This window comes from Etheostoma cragini, chromosome 9 (assembly GCF_013103735.1).
Source record: "Etheostoma cragini isolate CJK2018 chromosome 9, CSU_Ecrag_1.0, whole genome shotgun sequence".
NCBI lineage: Eukaryota > Metazoa > Chordata > Actinopteri > Perciformes > Percidae > Etheostoma > Etheostoma cragini.
In genome coordinates, this window is record NC_048415.1 from 3,303,540 (window position 1) to 3,327,900 (window position 24,361).

General features: G+C 38.5%; 1 long non-coding RNA gene across 1 annotated transcript; it reads right to left on the reverse strand.

The window, feature by feature from the left end:
* Positions 1 to 1,699: 1,699 nt before the first annotated feature.
* Positions 1,700 to 24,360, reverse strand: LOC117950048. The gene is made up of 3 exons (XR_004657796.1): positions 24,349 to 24,360; positions 7,238 to 7,240; positions 1,700 to 1,922 (listed from the first exon to the last, which is right to left on the reverse strand). It is a non-coding gene; the product is annotated as an uncharacterized LOC117950048 (long non-coding RNA).
* Between the last annotated feature and the right edge of the window lies 1 nt (position 24,361).

The window sequence follows — 24,361 nt, forward strand, 5'->3', positions numbered from 1 at the left end:
TTCTGGAGAGTTTCTTTGCAAAAAAATGGAGAAATCAAGTCTTACTTGATATGTGCAAAACTGTAGGGTTAAGAGACTTTGTGTTGTTGTAGTATCAACAGGTTTTAAGGCATTTAGTATTTACATTATTTACATTATTAACTTCTTATGATATAAGAACTGCCCCAGACAATGTGCCAAACAGAATGAGCCACATGAAGAGACAGTAGCATATGTCAGCAACAGCTGAGAAGATTTGGGTCTGTGGTGAACAGGTCCAGTGGTCCCTGCCTGGTGTAGGGACCAGGGACCCAAAGTTAAATTAATGTTGAGGGATTAACTAAGACCACTGAAATTCTAAAGAATAAGAACCCTTGAGTTACATAGATTCTTATCCTTTAACCTTTGTGCCAAGGCTCAGTCATGTTGGGCCCTCATCCTCTGGGCCCCACTTACTTTATTTACTTTTTGGGATAATAAAGACTATTTGTTAATTTTATAAAACATCCAATTAATTATTTACAGTTTCATTTAGAGATGCACCGAGGTTAGAGAAGCACAATAGTGGCCCAGCGGTGCAGTATTATATATATAATATAGTAGCCTACATATAGTTTTGTATATATAGTATAATATATATAGTAAAGCTCAGATGTGTTTCATCTGATTTTTGCTCATGTTTACAACTTTGTGAACATTCAAAATATAACTCCTCCAATCTCTGTTGTCCGAGATTTGGAGAGTTGTCATATAGTCTGCTGTGCATGTTATTGCTCCGCTCATATGGTGGATCTCATGCAGACCGTCTGAAAGACACAGAGGCCCATTTGGGTCTCTGGTCTCTGACAAAGTTTAGAGGAGGCTGTACGCTCCTCATCATCGGAGGTCTACGCACGGATGCAACGCGTCACTGCCCACAGCAGAGCGAGTCCACTAACGTGAACTGAAGTTGCTACATTTGCCGCGCTGCTCACCTCTATTTTCACAGAGAGAGTGGTCACGAAGCGATGGACGGTCTGTGATACTCAGAGCTCATACCTGAAGCGAGGGAAATGCACCTGGGATGGATCGGGAAGAAATATTCTCAGTTTGGGACAATTCGAAACTTCCACAGACAGGGAGCGCTCTCTGAAAGCACAACTAGTCGATCACGAGTGGCTCATCAGGTAGATCTATAGATAAACCCATCTTTCAGAAAATTTGACCGACCGGGTTGACACTTCAGCGTGAGAAATCGGAGGTGTGGCGTGTGAAACCAGTCAAATGCGTGTGTCTCACGGCCAATGCGTGAGAGTTGGCAGCCCTGCTGATTCTCCCCTCGACCTCAGTCTGTTCAGCATATTGGCTATCAGCTTCCAAAATGTGTAACTCCTCGTCTGTGTATTCTGGGTCAAAAATATTTTATAAATTTTGGTCTGATACCAAGTAATAATCCTCTGACAACTCCTCAAAGTCAGCCATGATCACAAGTGTTGTTCGGTACTAGCTACAAATTCACGTTGGTTTTGTTGACGGAAGTAACTGTGTTTTTTGGTGTAGCGCTAATCACTCTTTACATCATTCTTTCGCGTGAAGCAAACTCCAGGCAAACTCTCTGCACCAAGTAGCACAAGTAGCAATGCTTCGCCTTTCTGAGAATATACTTCCCAGTTAGTATGTGGTTAGAAGATGGCTTTGTCTCATGTGACCTTGTTATTTGTACACCCTGTGACTATAAAAAACACAACATGTAAATAGGAACATGTTGGCGTTATTGTGTCACTTATTGGGAGCAGTAGCTAGTTGGAACCAGTTATCTGCAGGTTCTTTGCTAGGGTAAGCTAACGCTGGGGCCGTCAGACAGAGTACCATCACGCACGGAGACAAGAAGGGTATGTACAGACTTATCTAACTCTGGGGGTAACAGTGAATAAGCTAAATTCCCAATAAGTTGGCGTGATCCTCTAGGTTAACAAGGTTATCAACTAATGCAACTCAGCTGTATGTGACCGCATTCAGGAGACATATTTTGTTAGAAAGAAAACTAATGTAGCCCTGTGAAATTTATAAAGTATGTAAGAATTCTGTGCCTCTATACAGTACATACACATGTGTTTTTTTTGTAACGTATACTAACCATACATTTTTCACTATAAGTTAAGTATGATCCATTATCAACTGGACCTATTCTTGTTGTTATATAGTATTGAGGTGTATGCTATTTATAAATTCTCCATGTTTTTCATTTTCATTGATTTTCATTTGCATGTTGTCTCATATCATATGCTTGCTGCACAGTTGCCATTATCTAATATGGAAATACAGTGTATTGAGTGTGAGAGAGAGCGAGAGAGAGAGAGAAGTAATGAAATGTGTCAATTTGTGAGAAGCTCATACCTCTCTTCCTAGCCTCCTTTATATTCAGTCAAGAATGCCGCGACTGCTGGTGTGTTTGTGTGTGCTTGTGTATGTGGTGTGTATACCATAGGATATGGAGCAAGTGTGAAATCATTCTCCGCTGTTGAGGCACGTAGACTTTTCACCTCATCAGGGAATTGAGTTAATTTGTAGGAGCAACATTGTTATTAGCAAATGTGGCTACTCCGGTTTAAAAACCATCAACGTCAGATATCGAAATATATACTGTGTTGCATAGTAAAGAGCAAACGTTATTGCTTTTTTATTAACAGGAGAAAACAGAGGGCTAACACCAGCGTGTCCGGCTTTCAAGATGTGCTTAAAGCAGTTACAGTATATGATATTGTTACATTCTTGTTAGGGATAGTTGTTGAACAGCTGATTTACACACTAACAATAGGCATAAAGACGCTGCAACCCTCCATGTTGACCACAAACGTTGCGTCAGTGTTACATTTGGGTGCCTATTTCATTAATGTGAAACAAACTACTTTTACATGGACACAGTATTCCGGTTTTTGCCCTTATTCCAAAAAAGACAAGATTCCGACTAAAATGTTAACATGGCTAAGGAAAAGTAAATACTCCCCTATTATGGCTAAGGAAAAGTAAATACTCCACTATTATTACATGTAGCTATGCCAAATACAAATTTTCTATATTTTCAAGCAGTGGCGGTCTTGTTGGACTGGGCGGACACAGGGTCCCTCTTTCATTTAGTCAACCAGCATCTTTAAAGGTCAGCGTAGCAATGTTTGGTCATATCCAAAAACCTTTTGATATACAAGTTTTTGATAATGTCTAAAAGGTTTTTTTCTTCTTATTGGGTCTGCAGCCTTGCAAACTGTTGGCTGGTTGGTTTGTGTATAGCAGAGCATAAAGCTGACCAGAATCTGTAAACAGACAAGAGGCCGTTAAAACCCAGATTGAGACGCATATTCTGAATGCATTGTATACTGTACATGTCCCAAACATGCCTGACAAACACAAATAATACTGGAATATCCCAAAATAAGAACACATATGTTGCTTGCAAGTGAAAAGCGCCTCTGACACGGTTGCGGTCGAGACACCAGGGAAGAAGCTGAGAAGATGATGCTGCTCTATTCTGAAAATGACCATTATTGCCATTATAAATGATCAAAAACACACCAAATACATCTAACTTTAAATCAAGGAATCTCTGTGTTTCTGTCTGGATGTCCGTTGTTCGATCTTCCCGAAATCCGCTCATGGATCGACTTTGCACTTGGCGGGTGTATTGTTGAGGACCCAAGAAAGTGTGCTGTTAAGTGTGAGTACTTGACATCTATGGGACATACAGTCATTATTAGCAGCGCATTATGTAAACACTGGGTAGTTTGTTGCTGTACATGCTACTTCACAGATGTTTAACATATGGTTATTGGCAGAAATAACCCTGTAAAGTAATGTAAATAAACAAAAATAAAGGACAAGCACAAATGGTTACTTATCTCCCTGACTAGCACAATACCTCACTTTTTTAGCTTAGCAACCAGTTTCATTTTTGTCCTGTTGGGCTGAATGTTGTTAAGGGTCTCATAAAACATGGTAAGAATGCTTATCTGACCAAGCAGGATGCTTGGCTGGCACTACCCATTGTATAAACCTTGTTAGGGTTATTTTCCTCTGCTCTTCTGTTTTTACCTTTTCCCCCCTTGATGCTGGTCTGAATTCGTGAGGGGGGGGGGGGGGGGGGGGGGGGGGGGGGGGGTCCAAGGACGATTCATTCCCTCTGGGGAAAGAAAAGCAAACAATTCACCAGTGATAGAGATACTTTTCCTAGGAAAAAAACAAGTCTTAGTAGGACATTGTCTGGGTTTATAAAGGACAGAGGTCAGGGATAGAATGTGCCGCACCTCTGTCTGTGGTGGCTGGCTGTTGATAAATGACCTCAGCCAACAGCCTCCAGTCTTGTGCAGTGTCCAGCTGAAATACCCAGGAGCTCTGCTCCAATCCTATCCATACGGTGAACATGTTGTTTACAATGCTGATTGGATTGCTACTGCTCACCCATTGTGAGTGTAATTGTCATCAGAGTATGCAAATGGCCCAAATGGCTTAGTACAATCAGTCTACTTTGCACGACAGTCAACAATGCACGTAAGACACACAACTTTCCCATTTCTTTCTCCTTTCAGAAAAGCAGTATATACACCCCAAAATGACAAATCTACTTTTCAGACTAATGTCAGTCTGAGCACTAAATGGTTGTATCTTAATTTAAATGTTCCAAACAAGGACACAAATGACCAAATAATTACGCTGATAACCCTACAGCATAAAGAGTGCTGTAAAGCCCAATAATGGGGCTTTGGGTATTCAATGTTATTTACTTCATTATTTTCACTCCATTCACCATGTAATTAGGATGCTTCATTTTTGTTTTTTTAAACAACTTTAAAGCAACACAAAATCGTTTTTTTCTTCGGTCACCCTACAGGTTGGAAGCGGATTGCTCCATTACCGCTGTCTCATTCAAACTACAGATCCGCTACCCGATCTGGAAAACTGGCATAGTGAGGTCATATACGATAGAGAGATGCAAAGCAAATGCCATTCACCCTGTTACAAGATGATGAACCGCTGAAACAATTTTGAAAACACTATTTTAAGGTAAAAAAAAAGAGTCTTTGATGTTGCTTTAAGCCACTAAACTATTGTTGCAACTAACTATCAGGCTAATATGTGCAGAAATCCAAATTTCCCAAGGTACTTGTTTTGTCAGTCTAAAACCAATATACATTTTTATAGAAATCATAAAAGCAGCTTATGTTCACATTTGACGAGCCAATATTTTATTTTTATTTTGGAAAAGTAAGATCATTTTGGCTTAAACGAAAAAAATCAATTTGTTGTTGTCAGTAAACTTTCTGTTAATCAATCTATTATACTGATCATTCTAACACATTGAAGATATTAAGTCAAAGAGCATTTCACCATCAAATTACAAAGAGGATTTGGTATAGCGGTTGAGCCAAAAACAGAGCTCACAGGAAAGTTAACATTGGGACTTACATTCCTCAGATGGCTATAAACAAACATTTGCCATGACAACCTAATAAGGTGATCATACATCCATGTTGTATTTATATTTATTCCAAGGTCCCCAAAATAAATAAATGAATGCTAATTAATATTAATTATTCCATTGCCTTGTAATTCTGCCAATACAGCACCAATCAGCTTTGCGCCACTTGGTAGCCACCAAATACTAAAAATGCCAAATAAGCCACTTAAGTGTCAGGATTATATCATATCTAATTACTCCATATCATATTTAGACCATTAAAGTTGGAAGATTGCACACATAAAGAGGGCCTAACGAGAGCAGCAGCATTTTTGCAGGAGGGCCACCAGGGCATTGAGAGTGGGGAACATCTAGGAGATAATGAGGTAAATATTAGACTCTTGAATACTTTGATTGTGCTGCAGAAGATGTTTGCAGTAATTTAATGGTCATTGTTTGCTCACATTAGATCTCAGCTGACCTCTTTATGGGTCAAAACTGTTTTGGGGGAGAACCTCAAGCAGCAAACTCATGAAGTTATACTGACATGCAAACTTTATCTGTGGACGGAATATCATTTTTATTGTTATTAGGTAAACTAATAACTGTCCGGGATAGCATATAATTCAACCTGCTCTTCTCTTCTTTTCTCACACTTATTTTGTACTGTAGTCGTACTAGATAAATTAATTAATCATTTTTAATTTCCTGAGACTATTACCTTAACAAATTGTGTGTATTACTCAGTGGGTTGCTGCAGGCTATATTTGAGATACTACGGTGGCTGAGGTGGGAAATGTATCAAAATCTTAGTATAATGGAGACGTTAAAGGTCTGTTGCTCTGCCTTTTTGTTGTTGTTATTGTTGTATAGTATTTATTTCTGTTTTTAAAATGCCTTATTTGTGCACACCCTGTACGGTGTCCTTGAGTGCCGAGAAAGGCGCCTTTTAACAAAATGTATTATTATTAGTAGTAGTATTATTAGGGATTAATTGAGATTTTTAAGGTACATCCTAAAGCTGTGAACATTGCAAAACATTATCACATCTTGTGTGTCCTTCCCCAATTTGTCTCATACAATGTTCATAATTTATAGATTTCTATATTGTTTCTGTGTTCATGGCGTCTGCTTCAATTTAGAAAGACTAATTTGTCCTTTGAGTTATACTTGGAACAACATAATATTATTTATATCAGAGACCATATGTCTCTCCAATATTGAAATTACACAGCAGTGAGATTTTAAACAGCAGACAACAGACTGCAGTGAGATTTAATGGAGTGACTGCAGATGGACGAATGGTTAGAGCTAATGCAGCAGTGAGATGGACTGAACTGGTTAAATATAGTATATTCAGCACTTGTGTGGCAGTTATTGTGACAGACTGTGTGTGTGTGTGTGTGTGTGTGTGTGTTTGGCTGTGAGGCATGGCCAGATGCTGTTTTGGGACAAGCTCTCTGGAGAATAAAAGGCCTGGCTCTCTTAAGACCTCATCAGCTGCCATCAAGAATGGGACAGTGCAGAGAAAAACAAATTACATGTGATCAGAAACACTTAACGAATAAATGGAATGTTGTGATTTGAGGGTGCTGCTAGAAAATGACTGACACCAGGGGAGTCTGCAGGGACCTGGTCTGTCAGGCCAGGCCAGGGAGATTTAAAAGAATAATAGGCTCTGCACTTATATGGGGCTTTTCTACCTTAACAGACAAAGCCCTTTACTATGTTGTCTTTAAATGATACATGCCATAAATGTAGGCCTGCCATATTGGGAGCAATCTGAGGTTTTGTGTCTGGACACTTTTGGCGTTATCCACTGCATGGTACTTACTCGACTCGCCTCGACTCTACTCGCCTCTTTTGGTTTTCAATTACGAAAAAAAGTCCCTGGTAACTGCTAACAGGTACTTTTTTTAGTATCACCTTCATTGAGGTTCCATGCAAGCTGAGGCCCTACCAAAAGGTGAAGTGAAAACCTGCTGACGACTGATTTGTTGGAGAGAATTTTCACTAATCACTGCGTCATCGACAGACAGAGGTGTAAGCCAACCGTATATCTGAAACATTAGAACGATGTTGTGTGTCATATTTTTCACACCTTTTTGTTCGATGCTGGATCATTACCCACAGGGCACGCACTGGATGCATCCTTACACTGGGTCATTAGATGTTTTTAAGAATGCATAAAAAACTCACCTCCATGCATTGGGCCCATATCTCTCTTTTACTGCTATTTTTAAAAATATTTTTTACGGCTTTCATGGGAACGTCTGAAAAGTTAAACAAAAATGTAAAAATCCTGCTGGTTAGATTCACAGCGGTCTGGATCAACAAAAGTACATCTCCAGGATAATCACCTGGTTTGCAGCGCTCACTTTCCGCTGTCTTTGTGTTGCCATTGTCAAACTCGCTCCGGGAAACAACAACAAACTTCAGGCTAGCAGGCTACATGTTGAAAATTACAACTTTTGAAGAAGACTGGGATGGTACAACAATTCAGCCCTGCTTGATTCTTTTGGGGAATGATTGTAAAGATTTAAAAAGAATACGTTTACGACATTTACTCTCTAACTGGGATGTTTTGTGACGGATTGGCAAGGATTGCTTAGGATGAAGTACACAGTGAAACACTAATAAGAGCAAATTACATTTAACATGTAATGAGTCCAAGCTAATTTATTTAGCTCATGTTACTGCATTGTGTGAATAGTTAATTTAATATTGTATGTGGTATTTTCTTTTGCAGGTTGCAAATGTTTCACTAAAACAAGTTTCTTCCCGAGCCCATTATGCAGAGCCACCGCATTTGCGTCACCCAAGATGATTGTTTTTTCAAGAAATTCAAACAACCCAGAGTGATTCTTTCTCCTGTCCCAGAGTGTGGTGTAGCCAGACCTTACGACTAGGTCGTAATAAGCTGCTTATACTAACAGCCTATGGTTGTTTTATAGGGGAAAGACACATACACTTTAATATAGTGGAAATTAATTTCAACTATATGTGGAATATTTATGTTAATTTAAAGTATTCATCATTGCAAATAATATGTAGATACACAGTCCATACATGCAAAGGGTATTTTCAGAGGAAAAAATAAATACTTTTCTAATTGTAGAATAGATTTTTCTTCTTACTGGTGGTTGTTTACCTCATGATATTCACTAACTGAAGGTTATATTTTCCACACCTTTTTATTTGATGCTGCATCATTAGCCAAAGGGTGCATGCTGGCTGTAGCCTTACAGTATGTGTTTAAAGATGCATATACAACTCACCCTCCCTGCATACGACTATTTACGCAGTGGCCATATCTCTTTGAAAGCTGGAATTGAAAATCCTGCCGGTTTCATTTGGAGTAGAAATCCAAAAGACCAATTCAGGTGAGCATCCAGAGGAGTAAAAATGGTTTGGTCCATACTGCTGCTAAATAAACTGATGAACAGTAGACAATGTTTCACCAGTACTTAGAGCCCATAAACTAGCATTTTCTGTGATTGTGATTTGATCGGTAGTGGATGCTGCTTTGCAGTGCGACCAGCAGATGTTTTGACACCCTTTCAGCTTCCCCTCCCTTAATATTCTCACACGGGTCCTCTTCTGGTTTTATTTTTAACTGGCGTGTATAAATTAATTACTTGAAAAGGAGCAAAAAATGATGCTCTTCTGTCGAAATAATTGCATCACGCAAACAGCTTTGCCACATTACAGCACTTTCAAGATCACACACCACAGACACATACAAATATACATAAAAAAAACATGAAACCTTCTCATAAATCTCTCCCCCCATGGGGACCCACTGTAGCTAATTGCGGTCATGTAACTTGTGTGTAGCTACATTGTTTAGCCTGAAAAACAGCAGTACATAACAAGCAACAATGTCATAGAGATCTCCTCCAGATGTATATCCGAAATCATGGACTACCGAACGGTTTTTTACACAGTTGAATCTTTCTTCTGGGTTAATAGACACCACAATATTAGCTGATCTACTCAAGCTGTTGGGTAAATAACGTGTTTTGGTATGCTGGGTCTTCTTCCGTTCTCTTTGTATTAAGGGGCATGCAGCTCAGGGTTCTGTACTAGTACCCTTGATATCATTACAAACAATCTTTGTGAAGTATTAAATGCATTTTACCAGTTTCATGCTGATGATACTGGTATCTATTAATCTTTACAAACCCTTGAATTCCCTCAATGTGCCAACGATGTTCCTTTAGTTCAGTTACTACTACCCTTCCCAGGCTTTGAACTGCTCAAGGAGTTAAAATGGTGTTGAATTATTTATGTATGATATTAATCAAATTGATTACCATAACGGTTCGTAGTTCTGCTTTCTTCTTTAGGGTATGAACACACCTGATATCAGCAACTTTTATTATCATTGTCGGATGATCTGCTCTTCATGACTAAACTGCTTAATGTCTAAAATTGTTGGCTGCTGTATACCACTGGGCTTTATGTTATGGCCTGTGTTCTACAGATCAGTCAGCTCTTCTAGCTGGTTAATGTTTTAATATTACCCTCTTAGCTCTTTCTTTGAAGATACATTTTGTACTCTTACATTTTATAGACTTTTACCTCATTATTTACATGAATAATGTAAAAAAGGACAGGAATTAAATGTAGCATATCTTAAGTAATTCAGATCCTTCATGATAATGATGAAGTATGAATTGACTGCTCTAGACTACTGTTTTAATGCACACAGGGACCAATAAAGTGCCCCTCACAGTATTGTTTACGCTTCAACGCAGACAAAAATATGCTTCCATCAGCACCAACTTTGCCTTTTCGTATACTGAACAAATACTTTTAAAGCAGATTTGATTGAATCCAAGCTTTCATTATTAAGAAGTGCATTATGAATTCATCCTTCAGCACTCACAGGCACTCAGTCACCCTTGACATAAAAATCTTCTAAGACACAGTCCATTCGCTGAAGGATTGTTCAGTAAATTAACCAAATCCCCAACTGCAGCAGTGTCAGGTAATGATTTCCCTAATTACCCTTTTATTCAATTTTGTACTATATTGACACCCTTCAGTGCATCTCTGACTCTCAGGCTGTCTCCCGGCTTTACTCTCTCCTCCCTAAAGAGGCAGGAAACAGCACAGCACTGATGTCTTCCCTTCATGGTCTGTTTGTAGCTACCGCAGTCTGAAGCTGACTCTCTGAGCTTCTGTTTTGAATCAGGACCAAGCATTTGGAGGATTGTTTGATTGTAAATGTGTTACATCAGCCATGTCCCAGCCATTTGTCTCTACAGTGCTCCACTATGACACTATAAAATACTTTTATTACCAAGACGTATGCCCTTGGGTCATGCCTGTGGCTTCTATTTTTTTATTGCTTGTAAATGCTAAACAAAAAAAGAAGACGCATCACAATTGTTGCCACCCGCCCCAAACTAATTCAGTTATTACTGAGCATCTATTGACACTGACATCTGCATTATGGAAAACTAGTGTCTGTCATAGCTTTCATGAAAACATTTTTTTAATGGTTTGTATTTACAGTTTATCCCCAATAACACAGCTGAATATTTGAACCCTTGTGAACATCAGGTCACTTTAATAACAGTTTTTGCTGTTGTTTTTGTACAAGAATGACATAGAGAAAATGTGGCAGAGGTGTGTTTTCTCGTGCAGTAGAATCTGACAAAACTGTTGACAGTGTCTGGGGAGAGCCGTGCCAGTCTGAAACTATTGTTCCAGGGAAGAGTGATGCTCACAGTCAGTCAAGCCACTGGCTGTTTTTTGTCATGCTGGAATTGTGGTTTTGAGAAAGTTGCAGGCCTCTGCAGGTCTACAACTCTACAGAAGCTCGCAGAGTGAGCCGCCGCACTCACACCTCCCAAATCTCAACCACCTGTTGTGTTCATATAGCTCCTGTTGGTAGGCCGGTGAAAAACAAAACAACATAAATGTCAAACTCAAAGTCTGTTCAAGAATAACAAGAAACAACCATTCAAAGCTCTATGAATGAGGCATGTGAATTTTACTTAAGTGCCTTCCAGAGTGACATGTTCCGGCCTTTATGGTTACAGTTAGGTTATTATGGTAAAACACATGTGAATTACTGAATGACGCTCGATTGTTTCAGGAAGACCCTCTTTTCAATCACAGCTGCCTGTGTCAATACCAATGGTCTGTCAATACAGTGATTTTATTGAACTGACAAGTATGTTCTTTTTTTACACAGAGGCAATGCTGGTTTTAACAGTCCCCTTTGGACTGATGTAGCCAGACCACAGTGGGTATAAATCAAACAATCTTTTTATCGTGGGTCATACAATCATTATCAGTCCATTAAAAATATATTATGTAATGTGTGGCTGATACCAGTGCTGATTGGATTGGGAGTGTGCTGCCATAAGAATATAATTCCTTTATTGTCAGTACAACGAAATTAAAGCTGCAATGTTAATGGTGCCTTGACGCATACCAACCAGTTAAAATTGCTGAGATATTGCACTTATGGATGTTGCACATTTGTTGAGTTGTAGTGGCCCATATACAAGTCATGTACTTGTACCGATGTATGGTCGGGTATAAATTCTACAATACAAATTAAGATTATTTATGATATGCAACCCACATATCCATCCTATGCACAGTGACATTTAGCAGTCTACAGTATACTATAACCTTCACTTTTTGTTGATGTAACAAAAGTAGTCCCACTAATTTAAAACCTTTTTATTAATGTTGTATTTTGCATGAATTTTAGTGGTCTCTTAAGAGAAAACCTCTGCTTGTGGTTGCATATAATTTAAGATTTCTTTTAGCTATAGAATTTACATTTCTTCAGCCTCATAAAAACCCTGTATCTTTCTTTAACCTGCCTCCCTCCCTCCCTGTCTGCAAAGAGCGCCGGCCAGCTTGCCCTCTGCAATAGATCCCAATCTTTATTCTAACAAATCTCAGAAAAAGGGCCACCGAGAGCACCATGTCTGGCACTATCGGCTTCCTGTAATGCTGCATCATCTGAGCCATAATAGACTCAAACTTGCTGATCACAGAGGAGCATGTAGAGTACATTTACATCAGACGGGAAAGAAAAGGAACACACTCTGACATATGGACGCCCACAAACATATGCATGGTATTGTGTATGCTTGCACATTTTCTCCATAAGAGGCTATATGTTTTCCTCACCCACACTATTGTCAGGGAAATTAGCATAGCTCCCGCAATGCTTTTCCAGTAGGTTTTCTGTGAGACACACAGAGGGAAAACAAATGGCATAAAAAATAAAAGAAAGAAAGAAAAGGAATGTGCTCCGCAGAGAGACAGATGGAACAGGTGCAAATATTGCACACAAAGAGGCCAAAGAGAGAAGCCAGTGTCAAGCTCATAGAGGCGGTTGTGTGAGAGCAGAAATATTTAGAAGGCTAAAAACAGTGGTGGCACTTAGACTCCACATCCATCACAGAGGAGACTGCTGTGTTTGTCCAAAGGAGAGGACTGTGCGGGTGTGAGCAGACTGCAAAGATAGCTAGCTAGGTGGATGGCCAGGAGACGAAAATCTTGTGGATTTCACAAGATTTGTGTGTGTGTGTGTGTGTGTGTGTGTGTGTGTGTGTGTGTGTGTGTGTGTGTATACGAGGCTTTCCAATATTGGATAAAGCTATCTGGCAGTTAGACAACAAGAAATGACAACATCCCCGGCAATATTTGAATCAGATTAAAACATGAGCAGAACACATAACAATACAAACAGTAAAGCAATTAATAACTGCTGAACAAAGCAGTGGTATTGTAGTGACAATTTGATGCTAGAAATGGCATTTTTTATTTATTTTCTAAATAACAGAGAAGATCTTTTGAAAAAGATAAAATACTGGCCACATTAGCTTTTATAAAATCAAGAGTATGAGGAAACATATTGATATGTTGATTGTATCTGACTCAACATAAACATATATCTTTTTTCTCAAAAATACATACTTGTGACAGCTAGAGCATGATAAACATTTTTTATGGTTATGCCTAGATGACTCACAGCATTTGGTTGACCAACTAGGTTAAATATTGTAAAAGACAATGGTGACAAGTGACAACGTTATACTGATGCATCCCTGTCTCCAGCGTACATTTTTCTACTGAGAGGATGTATGTATCCATGCAACACAGAGTTTATGCAATAACTATTTTACACAGGTTAATTAGATGACTTTGTAGCTGTTTCAGAACAGTAACTATTGGACCTTGGGCTGGGATTATGAGATTTTTAACTAAGTACATTTTCTGACCTACATCTGTCTGAACTAGATATCAAATGAGACTATTAAATTTAACATCATAATGAACCATAGTCTTTAGTGTCAAAGTCACTAAAGCCATAGAATTGTCAGATATTTGTCTGGTGGCAGAAGATAATTTCTCTTTAACTGCCAGGCGGAAGCTGTTACTTTAGCTTCCAGAAGGTCTCGGAAATGTCTCTGCCTTCAGTGCTGAATATCCGAGCTCTGACTGGTGCCATAGCAAGACCATTCGTTAGGCCAGAACAGATCATTGCCTGCAAAGGTTTCTGCTTCCCCTGGATCTGTTCCAAAGTTGTCAATGCTAACATACAAAGCCACAAAACTTTCAGCATACAGGTCTGGACCCGTGTAGGAGTCCGGGCCCTGCAGGACTGAAAGACTGAGTAAGATTTCAACTTAACTGTAAGTGATTTTTGCTATGTAACTGGAATGTCCTTGTGGAATCAATGCTCACCTATATTTTAATCTAAGGTAACACATGTCTTTGCCAGAAAAATAAAAAAAAATCACTTGTCCATTTTTAAAAGGCTTTAAAATATAATATCGTAGTTTAGATGACATTTACTCTTTTTGCTACCTGTGTTTCCATTCAATAGTCAAGTGAATTTTAAAGAACTTTTGAAAATTTATCAAAAAGAACTGAGAATTATTTCTATCAACTAGTTTGAAGCTAATAAACCTGGATACATGATAGTTCCCTCAGAAGTTGCCACTATAGTCTATGCATGGCTGTAAGCCCCCGAGAAGCAGAGCTGAAGTAGTACAGGTTGCTGACTGCATTTAACCAATTTACTGGAGAAAAATGAAGAGGTCTTCAGCAATTTGGTTCAATTTAGCAGGTTTGAATAGTTTTTTCTGTGAGTATTGACCATGTTTCAAGCTTTTCCCGAGACAAAGATACATCGGAAATACCTGCTAAGACGTCAACAGCAGAAACAGCTGATCAGTCACGTGAGTCAATTGTTCGCTACATCAGACCTTATTCGGCAAAAACTTTTCTATATCCCAATTTAATTTCGATATGGAACTCGTTTTTGACGAAGGCAAATACTACTTTGAGCAAGCTTTCTGCTCATTTTTTTTCTTCACAATTGAGCAAGTTTTATGGATTTAGCCATTTTCATTCAGCCTTCTAATGCAATATTTTAAATGGTATTCAAACACTGAATGGAAACACGGCTGGTGTTTGTTTGCTTATTTATTGTTCCAACAGTTTTACAAGATTAAAAAAGCAAACATTTTAAATCAGCTCATCTTCTATCTGCAAATCTATTTCATTTTTATCCAGCTTTGCCTGCATGGAGACTTTTGTATCCGACTGAAATGTTGTTAACTTCAAGTGCAATTTTGCTGAAAAGAAAAAGAAATTGAGGGAAAGAATGGATCATTGTCACTGAGCTTTCTGGATCCCTTAAGAAGGGAGGGGGGGCAGTATCCCTCCTTGACATTCAGTGAATAATCTACTCTCCAAAGAAGGCGTCCTTGTAAGATAACAAAATGCCACGCATGTCAAATTGGTGAGAAAATGACTGTCCAGCAGAGCACAACAGGCTCACCGCCAACACCACCACAAGGTTTCTATCACCATTCCCATCAAAAGATGCCTCCCCGCCTGGCCAGAGAGCTGTGTGCCAACACTTCTGTTGCCTTCGAAGGCTCGTGGAGAGCGAGGAAAAAAGGAGAAACTGCGCCTCTCATTGTGATGGACGGAAGTAAAGTATCGGCATAATGTTGAGTCTTTTTTTAAGCATATGTGGTAGAAAATCACAGCTGCCTGATGTGAAAACTGGAGCACCATTCACCACCAGTTCTTAGAAAAGACTGCCAATGAATGTGCGTTCAATGGGAATACACAACTCCTTTGTTGGTTCATGACGTCTTGTTCCTATTCGTGTTTCCCTGTGTACTCAGTTGTTTCTTTACCTCTATTATTAGTATTTACATTGTATACAAAACATCACAATAACCAGAATCAATTATAGGTTGATGATTGAAGACGTGTGCTGAGTTCCATCTGCCACTTCTAACTCTATGCCAATGCCTCATCACTGTTAGATTTATAAGGCAAAAGTAAAGCACCTTTTAGAGAAAAGTCAATGTATTTATAGAGCATATTTAAAAACAACCTAGGCTGAACTAAGTGGGGTACAAAGTTATGTTATAAAAACAAAGGAAGAAAACAAAATATATGAACATCATACAAACAACCTTCTAAACTAATGTCCCTAAACTAAATCATACGCCAAAGGCCAAAGAATTATTCATTTATTTTAAGATAAGACTTAAAGATCTTGGCAGTAGAAAAGGACCTAATATGAATGTAAAGTTTGTTCAGGAGTCTTAGGCCCACAATAGAGAAGGCACAATCCCCCTTTGTTTTCATCTGAGACTGTGGAACAGCTGGGGCTAGGAAAGGAACGGATTAGATGATTGTAGGTTCCTGGAGGAGTGATGTAGGGTAAGGAGATCAGCAATACAAAGGGTCCAATCCATGTAATGCTTTTAAAACAAGTAATATGACCTTAAAATCGATTCCATATTTGACCGGTAACCAGTGAAGAGAGGCCAAAATCGGGGAGATATGTGGCACCAGTCAACAATCTAGCAGCTGCATTCTGGACAAGGTGCAGGCGTAATGACGATGATTGGCAAATCCCAAAATACAAGGAATTGCAGTTGTCAATATATGACCACATAATAGCATGAATAACAGTCTCCAAGTCCTTACAACAGAGGAAGGATTTTAGTTCAGCAATAGTCCTGAGAAGAAAAAAGCTACATTTGTCAACAGAACTAATTTGTTTGTCAAATGTGAATGCTGGGTCAAAGCTGAAACCTAGATTTCTGGCCAAAGGGAGCAAACTTTTGCTAAAGTACCCACATTTTTCGAGAGAGACAGAACGAGAAAAGAGACCTTTCCTGTGACAATAAATAAATGGGCTCCTTTTGTCACCTTGATATGTGTTTTGTTCAGGTTTTTTGCCATTTGTTTCGACATGGTGCATTGAAAGAACAACCAGAACAACAACTACTGAGTGAAGGGGCTTAATGACCTCTTTGCCTTACTCAATTTTCAATGTCCAATAGAATCCATTTTTCCTCCAAGGGTCTTTGTTGCTACATTGTAAAGTGTTTCTGCTTTTTGGCTTGCTATTTCAACAAATAATCAAATTAGTACTACACAATCTCCCAAGGACAATGAGTTGTTTGTTTTCTAAATAGAGCATACTCATTATTTATTCAGTTATTTATTTGATTGGTTCTCCCGGGATACCGGTGGTAAACAATTGTGAATAAATTATTATCATCACAGGGCAAAACAGCCCCATGTATAAGCAAATACTAATTATTTTACACACAAAACCCAAGACCCAAGTTTCAAGTAATACATACACACAAATATATATATATATATATATAATTTGTTTGTTCCTTCCAAAACAACCCAAAGTACCTGTAGAATTGTTTGTCATGAGTGTTCTCTGACTTTATTAGTTCCATACACTCGTCTAAGGTTTTCCCAAGTTCGTTGTTATTGTTTAAAGAAGTCAATATGAACTGTTGGTATGAGAGCTAATGTCCAATGTTGAAGTAATTTGAATTCCTAAACCTCCAAAAAATTCAACAAAATGAAATTAAGATGAATACAAAGTAATAAAAGTTGCAGCATCACAGCCAACTGCCACCACCTCACTCCCTCATTCAAGTTAATGACACTCAGCCTCAAATAACTGGAATGTACCACCTGCCCAGGTAAGTACAGGGAGAGCTCAAGTATCAAAATCATACAAAGCAATTTCCAAAACATTGATGTAAGATGTCTCAGTGACTGTTGACATCAAAATGAACCTATGGACGCACATACATACTGTATGAGCGCACCGGATTTCATAAAATTAAATTTACTGCATAACTCTTTTCTCTACCTCCCTCCATCTTAACAGGGTCCAACCCCTCCCTGTTAAGAGGACATAATCCCGCAAACCTGTTTTGACTATCCCTGATTAAGCTGTGGTTCTACCCTAAAAACCAGTACCAACACACAAAATAGGTTGGACCACTTTCAACAGCACCTGATTGATATTGTTTCAAAGACACAAGATATTTTAATTAATAATTAAACAGACAAACTAACACTGTTAATAATTTGGAACAGGGCCTAAGGAAAGGTTTTTCCCTACAAAAGAAACTACTGTGAAACACTGAATAGTGCCTAACACCTACCCTTAAATAGCTGTTTGTAGTAGCAGAACGCATTAGGTCCAATACATGTGACGCATTATGTAATTTAATCTTAAAATAACTAAATTATTCTCATGTTCTTCATGGATGTGAAGAGCCCGGAAGTCAGGGGAGACAGCCAGGCAAAGACTCTAATGCAAGCACTCTACGGGCTCAAAGATTCTGAGGAAGAATAAAAACCATCTGCGTATGCGCCCAGTGTGCAACCTTCAATGCTGTGAATGGGCTCCATCTTAGAACATGGAGCCCATTCATGCATGGTGAATACTGCCAAGCTTGAATAAAAAATAGGTTTGGTGTGGCGTGAATGCATCATGATTGCCTGGTCCCACCAGGACGAGGCTCGGTGAAATGTATTTGCATTTGGTGTTGGAGCTAGATGAAATAGTGAGGAATGGTCTGCTGGCATTGCTTGGCATTGGTGAGCACTCAGGAAGGGTTCCAAAGGGCTAGTGGAAGGGCTAGTGGCTCAGATGTTTGACTCAAAGCTAACCAAATTTAAAATCCTGCATTAAAACCCAAGTGGGTAACACTTTACAACAACCATCATTAATAGATGGCAAATCAATAGTTAATCCAACTTATATTAAGTCATTTCACTGTTAACTAACAACAAAATGATAATTAATAATGTTCGATGATTATTAGTCTTGCTTTATTTTATTTTTACGGCTTATTGTTGTTCAAATTTAAACATTTTATAAATTCTGTTAACTTGTCAATGGAAATCATGTATAAACTGTCAATAAACATTATTTGGCTGCCTATTATAAAGTTACTAATAATAATAATAATAACAATAATAATAATAAATAATAATAATAAAAATAATAATAAATGTAACTAATAATTGTGTAACATAAATATATAAAGGATCAACTGACTAAACATTGTAAATACATTTCTAGTAAATAAACTCAAATATAAATTACATTAAATTCTGAGCATTACAACTTTCCAAATATAAATTAAATCCACTTCTAAACCTTACAGTAGTACTACCGGGCAGTGTAGGGAGTAACGTGTTACAAAAGTAATGCAATGACAGTAATGTATTCCTTTATATGACAAATTACTAATTACATTTCTGTAATATTGTACTTGGAGAGTGACTGTGCCTGTAGTGGAATGGCATTGAACAATGACCTAAATCGCTTGTCTTTTACTGGGACCATTTATTAAATTACAATATGATATATATATTAAACAACAAAGTGAGCAGATGGACATGTTTTACATCTAATGTCTCACGTTCATCTCAGTAAGCTACCAAGAGTACACAACAGAAAACTTCTGTGTAGGCTGCTTCAAAATAAAAGTACTTCCTGTGAGGATTTGCAGTAAAACTAAATTAAACAAATAAGGTTGTGTACCTTTTTTCACATGTCAGCTGTATATCAAGTACTTTAAATAATGTAACTAGTGAGTTTTAATCACACTATAATTGACCATTATCTTTAGACTGTTTTAAACTGAACATGAATTTCTTATTCAAGTGCTTTAAATAAACATTTTACAACAATGCCGTACTTTAACCCAACTGTAAGGTAGTTTTAATTGAGTATTTTCTTTTTCTCCTACTTGCCTATTGTGTGTTTTACTTGTCTTTTTTATAGCTTTAGTTACTTGAAATATTCATATACACTTTACAAAATATTATGAATAATCTATGATGTATTAAAGTGGATAAAGAGGAGACTTTAGTGATCCAGTTGTGAAATTCACAAACTGGTCAATCTTCCGGTGTTATTTTGGTGAAAGTAACTCAAAAGGAATGTAAAATTAGTGTAATGCATTACAATTCAGAGACAGTAATATTGTAATATTATTCTCAAATGACAGTAACTAGTAATCGATAATGCATTACATTTTGGAAGTAACTTGCCCAACACTGCTCCTGGGACACCCATTTCCTGGGTGAAAATTCTGCTCCAATGCTTAAAAGCCCTTAGTTTTAGGGACACAAACACACGTTTCCAGGGTGAAAGTCTCATGTTTTCCCCTTATCTTCTTCTGGGACACAAATTGCGCTGCCCTGCTTGAAAGCCCTTTGTTTCAGGATCCCCAAATCCACCACAACCTCCTCCCTATGTGTACCTTTGTGGTCTTAAACAACAGCAGTCAAAGGAGGTTCACACAGTAAAATAAACTTGGAATAAATACAAAGTACAGTGCATTCATTTTTGTGGCTATATGTACAAATGGTTCATGAGAACAACCTGCTCTACTGGGTAAGGATGAAGATCATGAACTGCATTAGGAGAGAAAATCAAAAGACAACAACCCAGCAACCCAGTTTTGTTGGCAACTTCATCCCCACTGAAGCAACATCAACGCAAATGCTTTCCCTGACCTTGTATGCTTCCACCCCACAGGCAAGATCCTGCCTAATGCATACCACTGACACACTATCCTCCAAGGGTTTGACTTCTTCACACTAGACCTATATAAAAACTGCAGAAGTAGATGGGTCGGCAAACTTTGTCCTCCATCTGGGCACCCACAGTTTTCAAGCTCTGCCTGATACCTTGGTTTTATGAAATACAGATACTGTTTTCTATTATATATACACCTCATAAAATGCACCTTGATGAAACAGTAATCTTCTTTACTGAACATTCAATGAAATTATATACTGTTGTAGATAGAGTAAGGTAGATTTTTTCCTTCTTTTTTATTACATTGTTCTCGTCAAACAAAACATTTTATTTGGCTTCCTCGAGTGCTTCCCTTTGCTGTCGTTTCTCTTCATATTAAATGAAATCAAAATGTCATATCTTTTGCTGCAGTCATTACTTTGCAACCTTGTGGACTTCCAAAGTAAATAAAAGTATCTCTTAAAAGCATTTATACCTGTCCCGTTTTCTTTTTTCATTTTCAGAAGCAGCTCTCTTAGATTCATGGCCTGTTGAAAACTAAAACTGCCTTTTATTTGGCAACACATACTGTATTTTCAATTTTTTTTGTAAATGGTAGTTTCAACATTTGAAGGTGCATGAATTCAATGAGAATAACTCAAGGAACTTCAAGACAGAAAACCGTTTGTAGCACATTCAAATCATGCTTCACAGGATACACTGAACGCAGTGAATATCAGAGGATTTTATGCTCAGGCATGTCTGCAGAAAATCTGTCAAAAGGGACAGAGAGCCTTGACACAGAGGTGATAAAGTTTTGGGAGTAGACAGATGGTATTATGTAAATGTAGCAGCATAGAAGGTTAATTATGTTGCTTTTGCCTTTGCAGATTTGCTTTTTCATGGGAAACAAAAATCATATGGCATGGACATTCTGTAAATACTAGGAAATTACGGTTGAAATACCAAATTTGAAAATGTTAAACTGCTGTATAACAATAATCCATTTGGCTACGTATGCATGCTACGTTGTCACCCTTAACAGAGGTTTCTGTGTCAGCTGCGTGGGGCCTGTTGTCTTCATTCAGTGCTACATGATTGCCTTGGACACCTTGGACACCTGTTACAAGCGTTCGTGCTCTGAATGTCTTTTTTCCGACTCGAGTCTAGCAGAGATGTTTAAATGTTTCACCAGCCGCACCTTGCCTTTTTCCAGCCAAATCCATTTCATCCTCTCTGCGAGCTCGGTTACAGACAGATAGATGCTTTCATCCCCCAAAGAGGTGCCATGCGCTTTAGTGAAACAGCATGACAGACAAAAGCTTGGGGGGATGCCCGTGGCCAGCCCCCAGTCTCATCTCCTATCCGTAATCTAGCCTGCCTCTGCTGGTGCAGATTACCTCCATGGAAACCAGCGGTGCCTGGCCGTGCAGCTGGCAGCGATGGCAGCGGCATATGTAATGACACCGTCTGTCTCGTACACCGGCAGAACAAGATAAACATTCTCTTCTCTTCGCAGGCACATGCAAACGTGTTGGCGTGGCGGTTTTTGTGTACTTGGGTGTTTCTAATGGTGAGAGTTGAAGGTGATTGAGTTTCCTTGTGGACGAAGACGTTATTCCGCTATATGTGGACGTAATCTGCACTTCTAAAGGAAAAGGGATTATTGGAGATGAAAGGATTCTGAGCAAGAGATTTTTAAAAGGCTATTAATGCCACCATATGCACAGAAATACACGTTGGCACACACACACACACACACTCTGTCTTTATATTAATATTGAATTTTCCTCCATTTTCTTCAACTATTGTTTGGCCGACTTCCTCTTCTCCTTCTCCTGGTCTGTGTCCTTCTCTTTCTTCTTCTTATTCTGGTATTTATTAGGGGTGGGAATCACTAGCTTGTTCAGTCATCTGTTTTTTCATTCCGTCTTATCTTTTGTCTCCTTTTCTCTCTTTCCATTATTGTCTTCCTTCTCATTTGTCTTTGTATATTTACTTCTCCCTCCTTTCAATTCTTCATTCTTGTTTTCCTTTGCTTCTCAGCTTCTTTATTTCCTCTCCAGTTCAAATTTTCCTTCATTTTCTCCTCTACTTGTTTCTATTCTTTCCTCTCCTTCTGCTCATCCCTCTGTCATCTTTTCATTTGTTTGTTTTCTATTGTGTCTTTGTTTTTCCTTCCTATCTTTCTTTTCTCTCGTTCTCCTACTCTTTTTTATTTTTTCCTTTTTTGGGCTTTTCTGACTAGTTTTTGACAGGACAGTTGGGTGAGAAAGGGGGACGACATGCAGGCCACTTCTCCTCCGTATCTGTACCTTCCTTTCCGTTTTCTATCTTGCTTCTCTTTTTCTTCCACTTCTTCCTTGCCTTCTTCCTTTTCTGCTCCGTCTTTCATTGTATTTTATTTCTTCCGTTTTTCTCATTTCCTTTCATTTCCTCCCCCTCTCCTCTTCTATTTCCACATTCCTTCCTCTTCTCCTTCACATGCCGCTTTCCTTCTCTTTCCCTCTTATCTTTCTTTTCATTTTCTTTCCTTTCCTCCTCATCTTCTTCTTTCCTGAGCATTTTTTTCTTCTGTTTTATTTTCCACTCCCTCTTTCCTTTTTTTCTTTTCATCATCATCATCATCATCAATACGGCTTACATTTTTGTTCCATTACCACCAGGTTTCTCTGGCTGTTTTCTTCTTCTGGGCATGACGATTGTAGAAAAACAGATACTTGATTTTAGAGTTTGTTATTTATTTTTTATTATCAAACAGGAGCAGATTGAGTATTGGCAGAGGGCATCAGTTATCCTCCGCTTCTTCCATGTCTCCCTCCCTCCCCAAACAATAAAAAGTGACAATAGCAGGTAAAAAATGCAGTGTATTAATCTGTTTAATTTGTGTGTCCACTGCAGCTACAAAGTGTGTGTGTTTACCTTAAAAGACATTATGTGCCAATGGCATTTATATAACACTGACATATACTTCAGCCTACAGCATTAGTACACACACATACTGATTAAACAACCATCCAAAGACACTTCCTACATGCTGCTTGCTCATTTATTTTTAGAGGTCCCTGTAGTGTTGAACACACTGAAGCAATACTTCTGGCACAGCCTGTGCTTTATCCATCAGAGCACTGAAAAGCTATAATAGAAATTGCAGCTTTTTTATATGTGTGGTTGTGCGTGTGCGCTTGAAAATTAATATTTCAAAACACAAATATGTAGTGGTGGTGTCTATTTACTGTATGCCCGTTTGTGAGAGGATAAATCCTGCTTATGTGTTGCTGTGATTCATGTACTTGTTGTGCTCTCCGCAGGAGGTTGATTAAGTCGAAGTTATAGGTCATGGAAAATTTACACCTCAATAATCAGGACTACCCATCTTGCCTTGTCACTCTCTAAATCTTCCCAGCATTCCTCATTTACCTTTGTAGTTTACTGACAGTAGGACATATTTGTTCTGCAGGCTGTAAACCGAGGCTGGCCGTGGTAATGCACCATGCCTTACTGCGAGAAACTTCTTTTTGCAACACCAATCCTTCAGTAAGAATGATATGTGAAAGGCTTCAGAACGATGCAGTGGTGATATTTAGAGGGGTACTGAGAAATATAGAATCGGTTAGGAGGAGAATCCTTCAGTGAGGAGTAAAAAGGGCAGCAATGTGCAAATAGGGCAGCAATGTTTTGCAGTTATTGCAAAACTCAAAACGGACAGACTTTTACTCTACGAAGAACACCATAAACAAGCTGATGGAAATTTCTTTTATAAATTCTTTAGACTCATCCCTTTCTGCAGGCGGTTCAAGTGTATCCCATACACTTCTGGAAGACAAGCTGTGGTACCTAAAGCAGATATAAGGCAGGTTGTTTCAAAGCCTCTTTAATGGCAGATCTGAGAGTGTAATTTTTGGCAACAAAGAGGCAGCTGAAAATAAAATAAACAAAAAAGAAACACAGTATATCAGCCAAAGACCCAAAGGCAATACACTTTACAACAAGATATTTGAATGCTTTGACATGCAATGCATTCCAGACACAAATGTCCAAATATAGGGTCCACTGTTTGATGATTGACAGTCAATGCTTGG